At 38.0% G+C, this 20391-nt stretch overlaps 2 protein-coding genes across 5 annotated transcripts in view; one reads left to right on the top strand and one right to left on the bottom strand.

Moving 5' to 3' along the window:
• Positions 1-20391, bottom strand: part of KLHL3 (kelch like family member 3) — a 295050-nt gene that overhangs the window by 252156 nt on the left and 22503 nt on the right. For 2 of the 3 annotated variants that reach the window (XM_017867839.1, XM_017867841.1), the window contains exons 2-3: positions 8180-8338; positions 7554-7593 (exon numbers count right to left, since the gene is read on the bottom strand). The gene's annotated coding sequence lies outside the window, so the exon portion shown is untranslated. Of the gene's footprint in view, positions 1-7553; positions 7594-8179; positions 8388-20391 lie in introns of all 3 variants that reach the window. The other variant, XM_017867838.1, reaches the window with a different exon arrangement.
• MYOT (myotilin) overlaps positions 18045-20391 on the top strand; it is a 23017-nt gene continuing 20670 nt past the window's right edge. For both annotated transcript variants that reach the window (XM_017867843.1, XM_017867842.1), the window contains exon 1: positions 18045-18207. The gene's annotated coding sequence lies outside the window, so the exon portion shown is untranslated. The remainder of the gene's footprint in view (positions 18208-20391) is intronic.

Raw genomic sequence — 20391 nt, 5'->3', positions numbered from 1 at the left:
CATGATTTAATGTCTTATGACATTAATGTTTCTTACATCTTATGATATTAAGATGAACCTATATTATTATTAATCTTTTGCACTATTGAGCTTTTCATATAATTTAATTGTGTCAGTTAACTCCAAAATCCTTTGTGCTGTTTCTGGAGTCTTAGCAAAAGAGGCCTCAGGAAGCATTCACCAATCCAAGAGTTTGACTGTGAAGTTTTCATTTTTAGAAAAATGATCCAAGTCAAGCAAATGCAGCTAGCACATCAAAGTTTGATTCCACCCTGTTTAGAGAATATGTAGATATAGGCTGTTTCTGTTTGTGCCTAATTTTAGACATAAAGGTAATCTATGCATGTTTATAATACTTTATCTAATGCATATTCACAGAACTGAATTTATCTTCTTCTGAACTACTGAGAATACTATCTGTTCTTTGAAAATGAAAAAACTGGCCAGGCATGGTGGCTCACATCTGTAATCCCAGCACTTTGGGAGGCTGAAGCAGGTGGATCACCTGAGGTCAGGAGTTCAAGACCAGCCTGGTCAACTTGGTGAAACCCTGTCTCTACTAAAAATACAAAAAAATTAGCCAGGCATGGTGGCGCGTGCCTGTAATCCCAGTTACTCAGGAGGCTGAGGCAGGAGAATAGCTTGAATCAAGGAGGCAGAGGTTGCAGTGAGCCAAAATCACGCCACTGCACTCCAGCCTGGGCGACAGAGAGAGACACCATCTCAAAAAAAAAAAAAAGAAGAAGAAGAAGCAGAAGAAGAAGAAGAAGAAAATGAAAAAACTAACTCTTACAAAAACAAAAGGCAGCTTCGGTTCACAGATTTATTTTAATCTTATGAATTTATTACAACATATTATATACATAGGAAAGAGTTAATAGAATATATATGTACAGTTTAAATAATAATAAAAGGTACATTCTGTAGCCACTATCTACCTTAACAAATAAAACATGAAGTAGCATTAATAAATCTTTTTATATCACCTAAATTTTAGTCTAAAGCAAATTAAGCCTGATATGGTAATACAACTTCAAGATGACAAAGGGTTTTTAAAGACTGAAAAGAGCCACCAAGTATTAACAGATTATATATTGAGATTAGAAGGAGATTAGATAAATCTAGTTCTAATAATGGTATCAAACACTATATATAAAAGACTTTTAAGTGGGAACTAATTTGTTTTCATTAAAGCATTGTTGTGTAATGCAAACTTATGGCCTAAATTTTCTCGAATAGTTACAATTTTAGATATTCTATTTCCATAAACCAATGACTTTCTGGAAATTACCATATTTTGTTATTTAGGCTAACCTACATCTTCCAATCAACCTCTCCTACATGGAAATAACATAAAAGTTCTTTGTGGGGCCATGTGACCTAAATGTTGGTTTGAGGAAATAAATCATCATAGATAAAGTGTAAAAAGAGTATCAGGTCACAAGTTTAGGAGATCCTAACTCTAATCTCTATTGAATTATTGGCTCTATGAGAGCCAAATCATGAATGAAATCCTATTCATGACTGCCACAAAAAGAATAAAATACCTAGGAAGACAACTAATGAGAAGTGAAGGGCCTCTTCAAGGAGAACTCCAAACAACTGTTCAAAAAAATCAGAGAGGACACAAACAAATGGAAAAATATTCCATTCTCATGGATAGGAAGAATCAATATGTAAAAGTGGCCATACTGCCCAAAGCAATTTATAGATTCAATGCTATTCCCATTAAACTTCCATTGACGTTCTTCACAGAATTAGAAAAAAAATATTTAAAAATTCATATGAAACCCAAAAAGAGCCCAAATACCAAAGACAATCCTAAGTAAGAAGAATAAAGCTGAAGGTATCATACTACCCAACTTCAAATTACACTACAAGGCTACAGTAACCAAAACAGCATGGTACTGGTACAAGAACAGACACATACACCAATGGAATGGAATAGAGAATCTGCTGGTGAGGTTGTGGAGAAAAAAGAATGCTTTTACACTGTTGGTGGAAGTGTAAATTGTTCAACCACTGTGAAAGACAGTGTAGCAATTCTTCAAAGACCTACAGGCAGAAATACCATTTGACTCAGAAATCCCATTACTGGGTATATACCCAAAGGAATATAAATCATTCTATTATAAAGATACATGCACATGTATATTCATTGCAGCACTATTCACAATAGCAAAGACATGGAATCAACCTAAATTCCCACCAATAATAGACTGGATAAAGAAAATGTGGTACATATACACCATGGAATACTATGCAGCCATAAAAAGGAACAAGATTATGTCCTTTGCAGGGACATGGATGGAGCTGGAAGCCATTAGCCTCAGCAAACTAATGCAGGAACAGAAAACCAAATACCACATGAGCTCACTTATAAGTGGGAGCTGAATGATGAGAACACATGGACACAATGAGGGGAACAACACACACTAGGGCCTGTCGAAGAATGAGGGGTGGGAGGAGGCAGAGCATCAGGAAGAATAGTTAATCGATGCTGGGCTTACTACCTAGGTAATGGAATGATCTGTGTAGCAAACCACCATGGTACATGTTTACCTATGTAACAAACCTACACATCTTGCACATGCACCCCAGAACTTAAAACTTGGAAATAAAAAAAAAGAAAATATATTTGAAAAAAATTTTTTGAGGAAAATATAAATGATCAAAGTTTATTCTGGAGACACAGAAAAACTGAATGAACCAGTCACTTTAGAAGATATTGAGAAAGTTTTATTAACCCTTTAGGAAAGCTCATGGTACAGAATGGTGCCATCTAATAAAAATATAATGCCTATCAGAAAAGAGAACAACAGCCGGGCGTGGTGGCTCACACCTGTAATCCCAGCACTTTGGGAGGCTGAGGCAGGTGGATCACAATGTCAGGAGATCAAGACCATCCTGGCTAACACGGTGAAACGCTCTCTCTACTAAAAATACAAAAAATTAGCCAGGCGTGGTGGCGGGTGCCTGTAGTCCCAGCTACTCGGGAGGCTGAGGCAGGAGAATGGCGTGAACCCGGGAGGTGGAGCTTCTTGCAGTGAGCCGAGATCGCGCCACTGCACTCCAGTCTGGGAGACACAGTGAGACTGCGTCTCAAAAAAAAAAAAAAAGAAAAGAGCACAACAAATATATAATTTTAAATTTTCTAATGGTAACACTAAAATTACAAAAAGGAACAGGCAAAATTAATTTTAATAATATGTTTTAAAACAACATATATAAAAGATTATCATTTCAACGTGCAATCAATATAAAGATTCATTTTGCAGCCGGGCATAGTGGCTCATGCCTGTAATCCCAGCACTCTGGGAGGCTGAGACAGCAAGATCATTTGAGGTCAGGAGTTCAAGACCAGCCTGGCCAACATGGCAAAACCCCTTCTCTACAAAAAACACACACACAAAAAAAAATTAGCTGGGTGTGGTGGCGCACCTGTAATCCCAGCTACTCAGGATGCTAAGGCAGGAGAATTGCTTGAACCCAAGAGGTAGAGGTTTGCAGTGGGCAGAGATCGCATCACTGCACTTCAGATTGGGCGACACAGCGACACTCCATCTCAAAAATAATAATAATAATTTTACCTTTTTTGGTACTTAGTCTTTAAAACTGTATTTTGCATTAAAACATTGGAATTTAGTTGCTAAATTTTCATTCGAAATACTTCATGTATTTAAATTGTATGCAATTTATAAAAAGTAAATTCATATACCTAGACTGTTCTAAACACACTTAGAAGTTTTCCTAAACTGAAAATGAATCTTTAAATGTAAATGTAAGGAAAATAAAATTTTAAATTAAAAAATTATTGGCTCTGAAGTGAGCTCTAAACTTTCAAGTAGCTAACACAAATAGCAACACAACCAATATTAAGACTAATAGTGTCTATGAGGAAAAATTAAACTAGTATCATGGGAGAAGCTCAACTATTTCTCGTACTAACAATTGAAATACATTTCTCTAGTAAATCATCATGGAGATAATAGGAACACTGACAACATCTGCTATGGTCCAAATGCTGATGTCCCCCCAAAATTCACATATTGAAACCTAATATTCAAATGTGATAGCATTAAGAAATGGGGCCTTTGGGAAGTGATTAAGTCATGAGGGCTCCAATCTCATGAATGGGATTAGTATCCTTATAAAAGAGACTTGAGGGAATTCGCTTACCCCTTCTACCATGTGAGGACACAGCAACAAGGCACCATTTATGAAGGAGACAGCTCTCACCAAACACTAAATCTGCTGGTGCCTTGATCTTGGACTCCTCAGCCTCCAGAACTGTGAGCAATAAATTTCTATTGTTTACAAATTACCCAGCAAGGTATTTTAAAGGGTATTATAGCAAGCCTGAACAGATTAAGATAACATCCTTCCTTATAGTAAGCATAGCAATGTGTTTCAATATATTTCTTACCGTAACAAATATTCTGAAGACTTACCAAAACACAAATTCACAGATACTAATTTATGCCCTCTGAAATAATGTTTTGAGAAATGACTCAATACCTCCTCTAGGCACCAGTACTATAACTCTATAAAGGCAAACACCTGGATTTCTAAAATGGAGAATACTAAAGTAGTTACATCCTGAGTTAAGAATTATGTTGTTCTGGGCTGGGCATGGTGGCTCACACCTATAATCCCAGCACTTTGGGAGGCTGAGGCAGCAGATCATGTGAGGTCAGGAATTCAAGACCAGCCTGACCAACATGGCAAAACCCCGTCTTTACTAAAAATACAAAAATTAGCCAGACATGGTGGTGCAGCCTGTAGTCTCAGCTACTTAGGAGGCTCACGTGGGAGGATAGCCTGAACCCGGAAGGTGGAGGTTGCAGTGTGCCAGGATCACACCCTGCACTCCAGCCTGGGCAACAAAGCGAGACTCCATCTAAAAAAAAAAAAAAGAAATCCAGATGTTCTGGATTAACCTGTCTGTAACCAACACCTGCTGCTAGTCCGAGTGTAAATACAACACACTGGAACTAAATTGTATTAAAATCCAATGAGATTTAGACCAAATCTATCTTTTCTCTTTCTTGCAGGTGCTCAGGGAAGTAAGGAAAAGTTTTACCTCTGGGATTGTGGTTGAAATGTGCTACAGAAATTTCAGAGTAAGTGCAGAATCTCATGTGGATGTGCATTTGTCGCGTGTGAATATAGTGAAAGTTCCACTTTAAAAAATACCAAAAAAAAAAAAAAAAACTAAGACTTTGCAGAGAAACTTTGAAGTGATTATTTGCTTTACAGGTTATTTCTTCTAGACAACGTAAGTATTTCATAACACCCCCGATTACCAGACTGAGACAAAATAAATTTAAAGTGAAACTATTTGGAACCATAATCCACTAATAATTGGTTTAAAAAAGTATTAAAATTATTATGAAAATACAGAGAAATATAAGGATTTTAGGTAAAAATATGTGCTACATTCAAATGTGTATACACTGAGGCATTTCTATCCAAGTTGCCTCTAATCTGTCTTTCACTTGATGGTGTTTGGTTTTGTTTCCCCCACCAGATAAAGAAGAAAACCACTAGAGTTTCTCTGACCATCAGCTCCCCAGCAAATGAAACCTCCAACAACAGATCAAGTTATTCTACCTTAGTTCAACCACTGTATATTAATCCCTGGAGGGTAAGTTCAGTTTTAAGCCTTCTGAGAGGGTCCTAGTAATGCAGACATAGGCCCAAGAAAAAGCAGTTAATGCAGTTTTCTTAAGAAGTATACATGAAGAAAGCCTCTAGCTGCATGACCTCAAAAGAACAAGAAAGAAAGCCACAGGTTTCAGAAATAACTCCATGGTAGCTCTATGGCTTGGCCCTTTCTTTGTGTGCCAGACGATAAACAGTTGGTTTCTAGGAACTTGTTCCCATAAGAGAGTATTCCAACTATCCGAGGAATGAATTCTCTTTTAACTTGAAAAAAAAAGCGGGGGAGGGAGATGCTTTTTTGAAAACCTAAAAGATCCAAGAAGAACAACTGTATGGAGGAAGAAAAAAATAATAAAAGTTTTTTAAAACGTTTAATATATAGTATCTAAATACTTGCCAATATGCATTTCCCAAATACAATTGCCCAGTGTTGTATTTCTCCATCTCAGCTAATGGAACGCTGGAGGATAAAGAAGAAAGTGTAGCACTGGAGCAAACACCCAAACTGACACTGAAATTAGAAGCATCATGCTTTTCATAAAGGAAACTTAAGGTGTGGTCAGTAGCAGCTAGAACTGAGCCCGTTAGTTTTTGGCCACCATAGACCTGAGTTTCAGGGCTTTAACAGTATGAGTGACAGCATCATATTCTCTTTTATTCCTTAAACCAGATGCAGAGTCCCTGCAGCAGCCTGTCAGGATCCACTTGTGTAATACCCTCTGTGATGGAGTTTAGATTTTATAAATAAGTTGTAGACATTAGTGAAGCAGTGAGAAGAAAAAAAGGGGAAACCAGAAAGGATTTCAGAGATTATTATCATGTCATATATGAGAAAAATGAGGCTGAAAAGGGGTGAAATGATTTGCTCAGTGTCACAGAGCAATTTATGGTTTACCCTGTGCTCTTTAGACTTCTGCTCTGTGGCAGTCCTCCAGCTCTGGAGGGCAATGCTTAGACTGTCCCCTCCAAGGATACTGCTTTGCCTGGCCTCAAAATAGAGTCAAATTCTCTTAACTAGCCATAAAATGCCGTTCTGAAGTCAACAAGCAAAGTAGTAACTGAGTCCTGATTAGGTCACAGCCAGGAATCACTATCTTCCCTCTCACTCACTGGAAATAGCACAATTGAATCACCCAGGTCAAACCAAAACTAGGGTTGAGCCTTCTCTGAGCTCTCTGTCTCCCAATTACCAAACCTGGCAGAACTAGAATGAATGCTCAATGCTGGCTCAAAGTATGAAATGCAGGGCAGGGATTTAATCTGTACCAGATACAGGATGGGAGACGAAACAATGTCATTAAGAGTAAGTGACATTGCTATTGATTCTGGAAGCTCACTTTCAACAGATGCTGTCAGGTACATGTTTGTTATTTCTACAAGTCTCTCCTGCTGCATTCCTTCCCTATAAGATGCCCTGAGACCTCTGGGCATCAAGCCTGAAGGGTTAGGCTGGTCTATCACCTGATAGACCTCAGATTCCCACTCTCTGGTCTCACAGCCAAGTTATAATCTGAAATACCATTACAGATTCCAGGGTACTCTGGGGGTGCAGGTAGAGGGAGGAGAAAGATCAGGATTTAAGGGGTAAATTTAACATAAATGCCACCCATTCATTTATACATTGTGATACTAAACTAGCTATAAACACCTTTTATATATTTGTGTAACTCTTATTCTTTACAGGAAGTTTTCAGACCTTTGTGAAATGAGCCTCAAAACCCCACACATTTTGCTAGCCCTAGTTCACAGACGAAGAACCTAAGTTCCAGAGAGGTTAATAGTCTTTTCCAAGTTCCTATAACGTGCTTCAATCAGCCAGTGGCAGAGTTAACATTTTGGCCCAAGTTCCCTGATTCAGGGCTCTTAACAAATTACAATATAGTACTCACCTCCTTATCCAGTTAAACTGGATCCACGGTAAACTGCGATCTGAAAATAGATGAATAGAGTATAATAAGATATTTTCAGAGAAAGAGAGAGAGAGAGAGATCACATTCACATAATTCTTATTACAGTAGATTGGTATAATTGTTCTATTTTATCAGTTATTGTTGTTAATCTCTTACTGTGACTAATTTTCTCTTACTGTGACTAATTTATAAATTAAATTTTATCATAAGTATGTATGGAAAAAAACACAGTGTACATAGGTTTCCATGGTCTCGGGCTTCCACTGGGGGTCTTGGAATGTGTCCCCTGAAGATAAGGGGTGATTACTGTACTGCCCATGCTACTGTGACCAATAATAAAGACTAAATCTGTGACTAGATATGTATTCAACAAAATAGTCAAATATAACAAAAGAAAGAGTATTCAACTAATCTGTTTTCTAATTTGAAAAAAAATAGCTCTTGGTGAAGTGAAATAATAATTTTCTCATTAAATATAATTCTATGAAGACAAAAATAATTTACACCTGACTGTAAAGCACATTACAAAGCCCAAAAGAATGCCCAACAGTGCTTTAAGATACAGTCAGCTGTGAATAATTATGATTAAAAAAATGCACTCTTACTGCAAATGGCATATCAAATCATTGTAGATGGTATAACAGTTTCTTCCATCCTCTGAACTCTGTGTTTGTTCTTCAGCATCTTCAAGACAACTCTACAACCAGAGATCAGCCAGTCATGTTTGCATGCAGAATCCAGGACACAGCCACAGTTCAAGTTCACTGGTACAGACAGAACGTGCAGATAACCAACTCAGATGACTTTCGGGTTCTGAGGAAAAGTATCATGATAAACCTTTCAATTGTTTTTAATTCCAGTTAACCTTGAAGTCTACTTCATGTTTTAAAGTTTAATTGCTGATTTTTTTTTTTTTTTTTTTTTTTTTTTTTTTTTTGAGAGGCGGATCCCTCGCTCTGTCGCGCCAGGCCCCTGGAATGGGCAGTGGCCGGATCTCAGGGCCTCACTGCAAGCTCAGCCTCCGCCGGGTTACGGCCCCATTCTCCCTGGCCTCAGCCTCCGCCAAGTAGCTGGGACTACAGGGCGCCCCGCCAACTCCGCCCGCTAGTTTTTTGTATTTTAGTAGAGACGGTTTAGCCTTGTTTAGGGCAGGTTGGTGCTCGATCTCGCTGACCCTCGCGATCCCACCCGTCTCGGCCTCCCGCCCAAAAGTGGCTGGGATTACAGGCTTGAGCCACCGCGCCCGGCCTTAATTGCTTGAATTTTTAAAGGCTTAAAGATTGTCGCTGTTAAACAATTATTATTTCAAATCCCAATGATTTCTCAACCAACACCCACGAGAAACTGTTTTGATGAAAAGAGTATTTTCATAAAGCCTGTGAAATTTGGTTTATCATAAATTAAGCTTATTTTCCATGAGTTCTTCGACCATATAAACAAAAAGAAATATGAGAAATAAACATATTTCTTAAAGGGTAAAACATAAAAAAACTGATGTATACACTTTTTACCTTTATTTGGGTAATTTTCCTACCAAGGTAAATTAATTTGGAGAAGGATAGTTAAGTATGATGATCTATCTCATGCTAAACAATGAGTTTATACTTTATAAACAATTTCTCATTTAATCCTCACATAACCATTTTGAAATATGTGTTATTATCCTAATTTTTAAATAACTAAAATTAGAAATACAAAAAAATCTTGCTCAAGGACACAAGGCTAGTAAATGCTGAAGCCAGTGTTCAAATCCAAGATAGTTCTTATGCCAAATGAAGAAAATACACTCATTTAAATATTAATTCAAAATAACTAAATATTTACACATCACATATAGGAAAAAAATCTTATTACAAAAAGGATATGATATTTCTGTTAAATAACATTTGTTGTATTGTTGAAAATAAAGTAATGCAAACTTATAAAAAACCTAGAAAATACATAACACGAACACAAAAATTAAAAATAGAGAAAACCATTATTAACCTTTCATATATTTTCTACAGTAATACTACAGTATTTTCATAATGTAATTTTCCATTTTGTTTTAATCAAAGAAATTAGGAAAAAATGATTATCTTGGGTGAAAAAGGCCATCTCAGTATTAGTGTGTTCAGCAGTGCTGATATTCAGAGAAGATATATTCTTCCGGTCTAATCTTCATGTTAGGGATGAAGAAAGTCTGGGTAAGTAAAGTAATTTTCACAAGGTCACAGAACAATTTAGTGGTAGAAGCAGAACTAAAATCAAGTTCTTGTACCCTGCCACTTATTCATTCCTTTATGTACCTTTTCTGAGTTTCTGAAGAATTTACTTACTGTCTGGGACTCCAGATTAGTCAATTTTGTATTTGCTTCCAGGTATTTCTCACATACATATGGCCCCTTCTCCCAACTAAATTATCATCACTTAAATTCTCTTTTTTCTTATCTTTCAGAAGTTTATCATCCCTTCCTGGTAAGTATAATTTCTTAAAATCTTGATAATTGACTAAATCAACATTAGCATTAGAAGACTTTGTCCCCTAAGTCACTCTTGCCTTCACGAGCTCTTTTGAGGCTCCCCTACACCAACTCTTGAACTGACACAGCAGAAGAAACAAGGTAACTGGGATTCATCGGTGTTTTTATTCATATATTTATGAATTCAACATAGGTTTACTGAGTACAGACTATGGTTAGTCTCTGTTCTTGGTATTAAAGAGACAGCAATGAACCAGACTGACAAGGTCCCTGCTCTCAAAGAATACGCATTCTCCCTGTAATCCCACTTGGGTTAGGATTTGTGACTCATGAACTTTACACAGAAGCAGTAAGGAGGTGTCCTGACATCAAACATCCAAACTGCTCACTGTCCAAGAAGAAGGTGTGGTGACCATCACACTGTGGCCATCTCTGCATTAACATTAGGTCTAAGTCTGATGGTAGTGATAATTTCTAGTTCAGTTCAGAGTATGTTTCTATAGGACTAAAGCCACCAAATTCTAGAAGTCAAGGAATAAAATATAATCCCTGCTTTCAAGGATTTCATAGTCTAGTAGAGAAAACAGACATGTCTAAGAGGCAGTTGATAAGAACCATGATGGGATTGTTTTATATTTTTTTATTTTATTGATATATATTAGATGTACATATTTTCAAGGTATATGTGATAATTTAATACATTCATATAATCAAATCAGTGTAATGAGATATGCATCGCCTAAATTACTTTTCTTTACACTAGAAACATTCAAATTACTCTCTTCTAGCTATTTTGAAATGTACAATTAATGGGGCTTTTTGTTTTGTTTTCTCTTGTTTTTTTTTTGAGATGGAGTCTGGCTCTGTCACCCAGTCTGGAGTACAGTGGCACAATCTCAGCTCACTATGATCTCCGCCTCCCGGGTTCAAATGATTCTCCTGCCTCAGCCTCCTGATTAGCTGGGATTACAGGTGCCCACCATCACACCTGGCTAATTTTTGTAATTTTTTAGTGGAGGCAGGGTTTTGCCATGCTGGCCAGGCTGGTCTAAAACTTCTGACCTCAGGTGATCCACTGCCTTGGCCTCCCAAAGTGCTGGGATTACAGGCGTGAGCCACCACGCCCAGCCAATGGGGTTGTATTTTTAAGATTTATCTTTATGAGCCCACTGAGAAGAGAAAATACCTAATCAGATGGATTTTTTTTAAATCTCAGGAATAATCTATTTATTCCTAGTACCTACTCTCCCCAACATCCTCCCACACTATATGTTTGTTAACTTGGGGCATCCAAATACGCTAATCAAGTTGAATTTCTGCTCTTTCCACAGGAAGTCTGCACCTTGATCATCACAGAAGCATTTCCTGAAGACTCTGAGGAGTTCAAGTGTATTGCAGAAAATGAGGCTGGCACTGCAGTTTCTACAGCAAAACTCTTGGTTTCCCCAGGTAATAACTCTTCAAAATCTCCTTGCTACAATTCAGCCCTGAGTCAAAAGGAAGAGTCTTTGTTTCCATCTGAACTCGTGATTAATTATATTTTTCAGAAAGAAAAGTAGTAGAGAAATCAGAGAGTCCTCCCAAGTTATCCATTAGCAAATTTTCTCCAAAACTGGCCTCCTCTCCCTGGAGCACCGAAAGCTACACAAAGGACACAAATCCAGACGATACCGCCATAAACTTTACGCCAATTATTCCTGAACCAATCACTCATAATGCACATGAGATCCAGTTTCCAAAGAAGGATTTCTGTACCATCAGTGGAAATACTTTCGAGCTACAAGCACAATAGTAAGGGGAGACAGGCCCAACATTCATTCATTCAACAAATATTCCTGGTTCTGTAGACAGATCATGACAAAGCTCCTGTCCTCAGAGAGTTTGCATTCTAACATGAGTCACTTTAACTGTGTAGGTCCTCCCGTGCCTTTCAGTGTGCATTTCACCATGGCTGAAATATTAAGCCTGGTGCTTAGATTCACATTTAAGGGTTTGTTACACAGACTTATTGAAAAAAAAAAAAAAAAAACAGGCCGGGTGCGGTGACTCACGCCTGTAATCTTAGAACTTTGGAGGCCGAGGCAGGTGGATTATTTGAGGTCAGGAGTTCAAGACCAGCCTGGCCAGTATGGTGAAACCTTGTCTCTACTAAAAATAAAAAATAAAAAAATTAGTTGGGCATGGTGATGTGCACCTGTAGTCCCAGCTACTTAGGAGACTGAGGCACCAGAATTGCTTGAACCAGAAGGTGGAGGTTGCAATGAGCCGAGATTGTGACACTGCACTACAGCCCGAGCAACAGAGCAAGACTCTGTCTCCAAAAAAAAAAAAAAAAAGGAAAAGAAAATCAATGCTGAAATAACACAAGATTTTGAAGAAGTGGAATCTCTTCCCAAAATGGAATTCAGTGTCCTATCTCAATGTAAAAATGTAAAACATTTTGTGATACAGGTTTCTTCTTTATCCATGAAGAAAAACAGACCTTAGAATAAAAACAGAACTGTCCTTGTGTTTGGAAAACAAATGTAGAAATGTAAACATAATTCAGTTAAGTGAATTTTCCCACCAGGTTATGTTTAAAACAACACAACCCATCATCATTTGCTACTTCTCCACCCCCCAACACAAACCTCAAATCAAAATATTGTTTAAAAAATAACCTAGGGGCTTGGCATGGTGGCTCACACCTGTAATCCCAGCACTTTGGGAGGCCGAGGCGGGCAGATCACCTGAGGTCAGGAGTTCGAGACCAGCCTGACCAACATGGTGAAACCCCATCTCTACTAAAAATACAAAAATTATCTGGGCGTGGTGGCACATGCCTGTAATCCCAGCTACTTGGGAGGCTGAGGCACAAGAATCGCTTGAACCCAAGAGGCAGAGGTTGCAGGGAGCCGAGATCACACCACTGCACTCCAGCCTGGGTGACAAAGCGTGCTAGGCTTGCCTTGGGAAGACGGCCAATACTGATTATCTAAATTTTTTCTACATACCTGTGTTTAATAGCAAGCCTTTGGGAGGCTGAGGCAGGCAGATCACAAGGTCAGAAGTCTGAGAACAGCCTAACCAACATGGTAAAACACCGTCTGTACTAAAAATACAAAACTTAGCCGAGCCAAGAGTGGTGGCACACACCTGTAATCCCAGCTATTCAGGAAGCTTAGGCAGGAGAATCACTTGAACCCAGGAGGCAGAGGTTGCAGTGAGCCGAGATCATGCCACTGCACTCCAGCCTGGGCAACAGAGGGAGACACTGTCTCAAACACACAAACACACACACAAATAGTAAGCCTAGGTCAGGCACAGTGGCTTACACCCGTAATCCCAGCACTTTGGGAGCCTGAGGCAGGCGGACTGCTTGAGCCCAGAACTTCTAGACCAGCCTGGGCAACACAGTGAGACCTCATCTCTACAAAAATATGCAAAAATTAGCTGGATGTGGTGGCTCATGTCTGTAGTCTCAGCTACTTGGGATGCTGAAGTGGGAGGATGGCTTAAGCTGGGGAGGTCAGGCCTGCAGTGAGATGTGATCCCGCCACTGCATTCCAGCCTGGAGGGCAGAGCAAGACCCTGTCTTTTTTAAAAAAAAAAAAAAAAAAAAAGTGAGCCTTTAAAGCTTTAAAAGACACAGTGGCTCACACGTGTAATCCCAACACTTTGGGAGGCTGTGGCAGGAGGATCACTTGAGCCTAGGAGTTCGAGGCTGCAATAGATATGATCATGCCACTGCACTTCAACCTCAGAGACCAAGTGGGAACCCATCTCGAAAATAAAAATAAGTAAATAAATAAAACTTTAAAAGACCTTGAATTTATAAGTTAATATCTTTCATAACAAATGACCATCTTCATTAGTAAAATCATCTGTGGAGAAAACTATGGGGTAAATATTCCATAAAAGTTAACAAGTTTTTATTGAGTGTCTACTATGAGCCACAGTGTTAGGCAAGATAAATAAGCAGTAAACAGTCCCTCCCTCAGAAACAATTTAGTTAAGGAGATTAACCCACAGAATGTCCATTATACGACTTCTCATTTCATTTGAGTCTCTCATCAATCATCTGATTTAGGTTGGTAAACCTGGTACTACCTTTTTTTTTTTTTTTTTTGGTGAGTCTGGGTGCCGGGTCTTGCTGTGTCACCCAGGCTGGAGTGTAGTGGTGTGATCATGGTTCCCTGCAGCCTCGATCTCTTGGGCTCAAGCGATTTTCCCACCTCAGCCTCCATGTAGCTGGACAACAGAAATGCGCCACCGATAACCTAGCCTCATTTTTTTTTTTTTTTTTTTTTTTTTTTAATTATACTTTAGTTCAGGGTACATGGTGCATAACGTGCAGGTTATGTTACATATGTATCTTATGCCATGTTGGTGTGCTGCACCCATCAACTCGTCAGCACCCATCAATTCATCATTTATATCATGTATAAAACTCCCCAATGCAATCCTCCCTCCTCCCCCTCCCCATGATAGGCCCCAGTGCGTGATGTTCCCTTCCCGAGTCCAAGTGACTCATTGTTCAGTTCCCACCTATGAGTAGAGAACATTGCGGTGTTTTGGTTTTCTGTTCTTGTGATATGTTTGTAAGAATGATGGTTTCCAGCTGCATCCATGTCCCTACAAGGCGCAAACTCATCCTTTTTTATGAGCTGCATAAGTATTCCATGGTGTATGTGCCACATTTTCTTAATCCAGTCTGTCTACAGATGGACATTTGGGTTGATTCCAAGTCTTTGCTATTGTGAATAGTGCCGCATTTTTCAATTAGTTATGAAAGCTCAAAGTTTAAGCAACTTGTTTAAGGCTACACAGCATGTATGTGGTGGAGTGGGCACTCACACTCAGGTCTCCAAAACCAGATAACAAAAGGTAAATATGTCTAGAAAGTTGTAGAGCATTAGCCAAATTAACGTTATCATTTGTATTCTTTAACTCCAAACTCAATGGATTCTATTAATTTCTTGCTTGGGAATAATATAAGATTGAGTCAAATGCTAGACTGGATATTTCAAATTATAAATGCTACAATGGGATTCCCTTTCGTTATATGTCTACGCAGAACTTTAATAACCACAGTGAATTTGTGTGAACTAAAATAAAACTTTCTTTACTCTTTAGTTCTTCCATCCTCAGTGTGACATTTTCCTTTCCAGTTGATATAACAGAAATGAGTTTCGTCACATACATCTGACCTCTGACTTTAGAAGAAGCTCACAGCACCATTTTTTTTTACAATAGCACATATACCTTATATTTTTGAAAGACAAGAGCTATAAATGAAGAGGGAAGGATGAGTGACAGTTAAATAGCTACCCTGTTTCTGAAACTGATAGACAAGGAATTCCCTTAACATGTAACAGGAAAGGTTTCAGTGAGGTAGTAGGAAGTTACTGTATTTTGTAAGGCATTTGAATAATTTACTGAAGGCCCTTACTGATAATTTAGAAAAAGAAATGGAAAAGGTTGTCTTTATGAGCAGACTGTAGTAAAAGTTCACCCATCTGGCATTGTAATAATTCTTCCAGTCTTAAGAGTCTATGACTTTTCTCAAATAGGCAATTAAACCATTCAAACAGCCATATTTGTGAGGAAACAAACGACCATTCAAAAAAGCAAATCAAACGTTAAAAGGCAGGAACAAATTTACAGTAGATTATTAAATATAGACCCCTGACTACTGAGAATGGTATCGTAAAAGAGGATCTACTTACCTTTCCTAAATCATCCCTTGATCCCCCTATTATAGCAAGAACTTTAGCTTTGATGTACCACAGAGGCTATCACATTTATCACACTGTAACCTGGGTTGTATCTTACAAAGACCTAGAGAAGAGACAAAGTTTGAAAGACAGAGAGTAGGCAGAACTAAATTCTTCCTCAAGTGTAGTACCCTTAGAACCTGCTGTAGGCAAAATCGGGTATTTAGCAGGTTGTCCTGGATGTCTTCCCTACTTGGCTGGTGAGGTATAGCTCAAACTTTTAGTACAGAGAGACCTCAAATCTATTATTTCCTTTTCCATGCCCTAATCAAACCCTGTTCTCCAGCAGAACCAAATGTCAGTCATATATACCACATTTAAAATGCTTAGAATAGATAGCCTGGGCATATGGTTTATGCCTATAATTCCAGTGCTTTGAGAAGCCGATGTGGGAGGATCACTTGACGTCAGGAGTTCGAGATCAGCTGGGGCAACACAGCGAAACTCTGTCTCTACAAAAAATTGTAAAATTAGCTGGGTATAGTGGTACATGCCTGTAGCCCTAGCTACTTGAATGGCTGCAGAGGAAGGATCTCTTGAGCCCAGGAGTTTAAGGCTGCAGTGAGTTCTGGTCACATCACTGCACTCCAGCCTGGGTGACAGAGTAAGACCCTGCCTCTAAAAAAAAAACTAATAATAAAATGCTTGAAGGCATGTCTTACTCATTATAAATGCTATATATTGGCTATTATTATTTTTATTCTATCACTTGCATTTGCATTTTAAGTCTCTCTAATTTAGATGGAAAGGCTTTGTCTCTATTAATGGAATTTGAAATATCAGTGAACAGATGTTAAGGAATATTTTGGGAGACTCCTGAAATAAGACTTTGTAGGCAACCACCTACTCACCAAGTCTAGCATGTTTTTTCTACTAAGGGCTGCGCGCCCAGGCAGAAATTATCAAACTTTCTTTGAACACCAAAGAAAGGTACACCTACATGGTCAGCTGTGAAGAATTTTACATGGCTCATATGTGCTTAAACATCTATTTGCTGGACCCTAATGTACATGTTAATTCAATCAAGATTGGGGTATCTACTCATGGGGGAGGGGAACTGAAGCCACCCCATGGAGATAATTCTACTCCACTGGCCGGATCCTCATGCCACCTACCCTACTTCACCACGTTTGTTGATTCAACATTTTACTCTTCTGCAATTATTTACTTCCCTGCACAAAAATGGAAACCTGGCCGGGCGCGGTGGCTCAAGCCTGTAATCCCAGCACTTTGGGAGGCCGAGACGGGCGGATCACAAGGTCAGGAGATCGAGACCATCCTGGCTAATACGGTGAAACCCCGTCTACTAAAAAATACAAAAAACTAGCTGGGCGACGAGGCGGGCGCCTGTAGTCTCAGCTACTTGGGAGGCTAAGGCAGGAGAATAGCGTAAACCCGGGAGGCAGAGCTTGCAGTGAGCTGAGATGCGGCCACTGCACTCCTGGGCGACAGAGAAAGACTCCGTTTCAAAAAAAAAAAAAAAAAAAGGAAACCTAAATACCATGATGGTCTCCGTGACAAAAAGTGAAAGGAAACTATATATATAACTGTTAGGAGTAAAGGGAGATGAACATACATTGACAGCTCTAATTATATAGATTGCTTATTTGCTTGGTTGTTTCTTGTTTCAAAACTCTTTTAGAATAAAAGTACTAGGTGCAAGGGGCATATGCCATATGGATTCAGAAAACTTGCTAAAGAAACACAATCATGTTTTTCCACCTCCCTACCTTGCCAGTGACATGTCACTATGACCCTGGTCTCCTGCTTTGCCCAGACTGCCCTCCACCTTAGAACAAATTGCTAGTACTGAGAGATCTCAAATCTATTATTGAATCCTACTCTCATTAGGCAAAAGAAAAAAAGACTTCAGATGAAGAATTATGCAATACAAATCAATTTGGAGCCCATCTACCATTGGTCTTATTTACTTGGAGAAGTCTTATTATAATAGATAGATGAACTCCACTCTTGAAATATTATTTCCCCTTTAGTCCTATCTCTTAAACTAGGAAAATTCAAAGTCCCCACCAAAATAAAGAAATAAGAGGGTTTTTTTCCATTTTTCCCATTTCCCTATTCACCGCCCTTCCCTCACATGAGCTTGCTAAAGTTCATAGTCAAAATTCACGTCTAAAATAAAGAGGCTTGCAAAAGAAGCTCATGTAATCCCACTCCTTAAATATCACTAAGACATCTGAGATATTGTTTAGATTGTGGACTCTTACTTTGACATGCCAGCATAGGTAGATGGACAGGCAAGCACATCAGATGTCACTGTCTGGCAGCTGATAAAAGTCAGTGGTGCTATAATACTAAGCACAGAGCCACTAGATTAGTCTGTGAGGGAAGGAGATGCCTCTTCCTTCCCTTCAATAGTGGGTTAAACCCAGCTGGCACCCTCTGGAACTACGGGTAAGTACCTTCTTTATTCCTACTACACTTTTAGGTCTTGTTTTTGTTTTCTGTCCAAATCAGATGAGTGTATACAAAGATGATTTTCAGATAAAAAGTTTCAAAGCCACAACATTATAATGATATTACACAAAGATTTAAAGAGAAAACGACTCATTCATTTCATTGAGACTGGAAGGCATTATACAAATGATAGAAGGAAAGACAGCTGTGTCTCATTTTAAATCACCATTTTCCTTGAAAAGGGACACTTGATCTGCTGTAATTGTGGTGATGTCTTATGAATGCAACATATCCTCTATCAGTCCTCTGTGCAAATCTATGCTATGTTAGAGATAGACAGGAAAAAAATGTTAAGATTTTTAAAACAGGAGACTGAATACTACTTTATTTATAAAAATCTTTGAAATTCATTTAACATTATTTGGAATAAAATGATACTGTCAAATAACAGAATCTACTATAGAATTGTTGAACAGTAACTGCAAACATAAAAACTTACAGAATTACCTGTATAAATGTCTATATAAAATTTTGTTGACACATGGATAAAATGAAACTGATGAAATAACATATTTTTAATTGGGCTTTTAAAAATATCGCTAATTATTAACAATGTAGGCCAAATCAACATGTACAAGACAGTTGACATTCTGAAAATATATGTAAAGAAAAAAAGGGAACTGTTTTTGGAAAATATCTACTATTTCATAAATGGTTTATTTCTGGCTATCTGAAACGAGCCTCAATAGTGTACCTGCCCAGAAAGAAATTTAGGAATCAAACTCTGGATTCAATTCTGCAGCAGACTGACTAAACCGATAACTACAAAACTACTTGCCTTGATATAGACTTTTTTTTTTTAGATCTACTCAAGGCCCTCCTTCAGGATGTTTTTCCCCAGCAATTTAAAATGCCTAAAGTAGTTCATTTCTAAAATGCATTCTAGTTTAATGTATTTGTGTTCATAAACTTGAAATTAAGGAATATTTAACTTTTAAGTATTCTTTTCAATAGTGTCTTTCTCTTGGCTGCTTAGTTGCATTTCTGTTTTTTCCTAAAATTGCTAGTTTGAATTTAACTCTAAACTACATAGGCAACCTTGAAATACTATTTTTTGAAAGTATCCTATTATTTAGGATGAAACTCTCTGGTCTGGAAAAGTTTTATTAACATTTTATCCAAGACAGTAACTAAATTACAAGACTTCATTTCAATGATGACAAACAATTTGGTTAATTTTTCAGTTAAAAGTTTGATTTGTCATTATCTCAGGATTGGCTTATACAATGTGAAACAAAATAGGCAAATGTATTTTGAATCAATTTATCTGATATTTTCAATGAAAACAGGATTAGTGTTAAAACAATTTATAAGGCTAGTCTTTGTGTATAATGTCTATATATAGTCCTGCTTAGGTTTACCATACTAATGGAAAAAAACCAGAGGCAAATATAATCCCTCAAGGTTGATTTTCATGGCAAATGTTTAATCTAAGAAAAAATGAGGATGTACTGTAGGAAGGCAGGAGGGCCACTACAGAGCTAAGCAGGAGGAATGGCACCTGTCTTTTCTTGGTAAGGTATAGACTAAATTCATACGTTTCTTATTTACTTGTATGCTTCCTGTTTGCCATTTGAAAAGAGAAAGTAAAACAGGAAAAAATCAATTTCAAAATTAGTCCATCTGAGCTCTCCAAAGATGTGGCAGAAAAAAAAAGAAAAAAAAGACCAAAAAACAAAATTAGTCTAAAATACATACTAAACAAATAATAAAAAGTAAAACTCTAAATAATTAAAAGCACATTAAGACCAACAACTAGAAAGTATAATCTAAAAATAACAGAATTATAGGGTATGATTCTGTTTAAAATACATAATAAAACAGAAAATTTGTAAGTGGCTCTGGAATGCAGCCTGTAACATATATTCCACACAAACATATGCACACAATCACTCCTTAATTAATATCTAGTTTAGTAATATGGTCAGTTTGGAATCAAGGAGAGAAAAAGAAGCAGTGAACTGTAAAGTTAAAAAGCACTCAGCTGGGTGCGGTGGTTCATGCCCGTAACCCCAGCACCAAGGGAGGCTGAGGCAGGAGGACTGCTTGAGGCTAGGAGTTTAAGACCAGTCTAGGTAACATAGTGAGACCCTGTCGCTATAAAAAAAAAAAAAAAGAAAA

Source organism: Rhinopithecus bieti, unplaced genomic scaffold, assembly GCF_001698545.2.
Source record: "Rhinopithecus bieti isolate Rb0 unplaced genomic scaffold, ASM169854v2 scaffold_4475, whole genome shotgun sequence".
In the NCBI taxonomy this organism is placed as follows: Eukaryota; Metazoa; Chordata; class Mammalia; order Primates; family Cercopithecidae; genus Rhinopithecus; species Rhinopithecus bieti.
The sequence above is the reverse complement of the archived record's forward strand: the minus strand, read 5'-3'. Positions and strand labels throughout refer to the sequence as shown.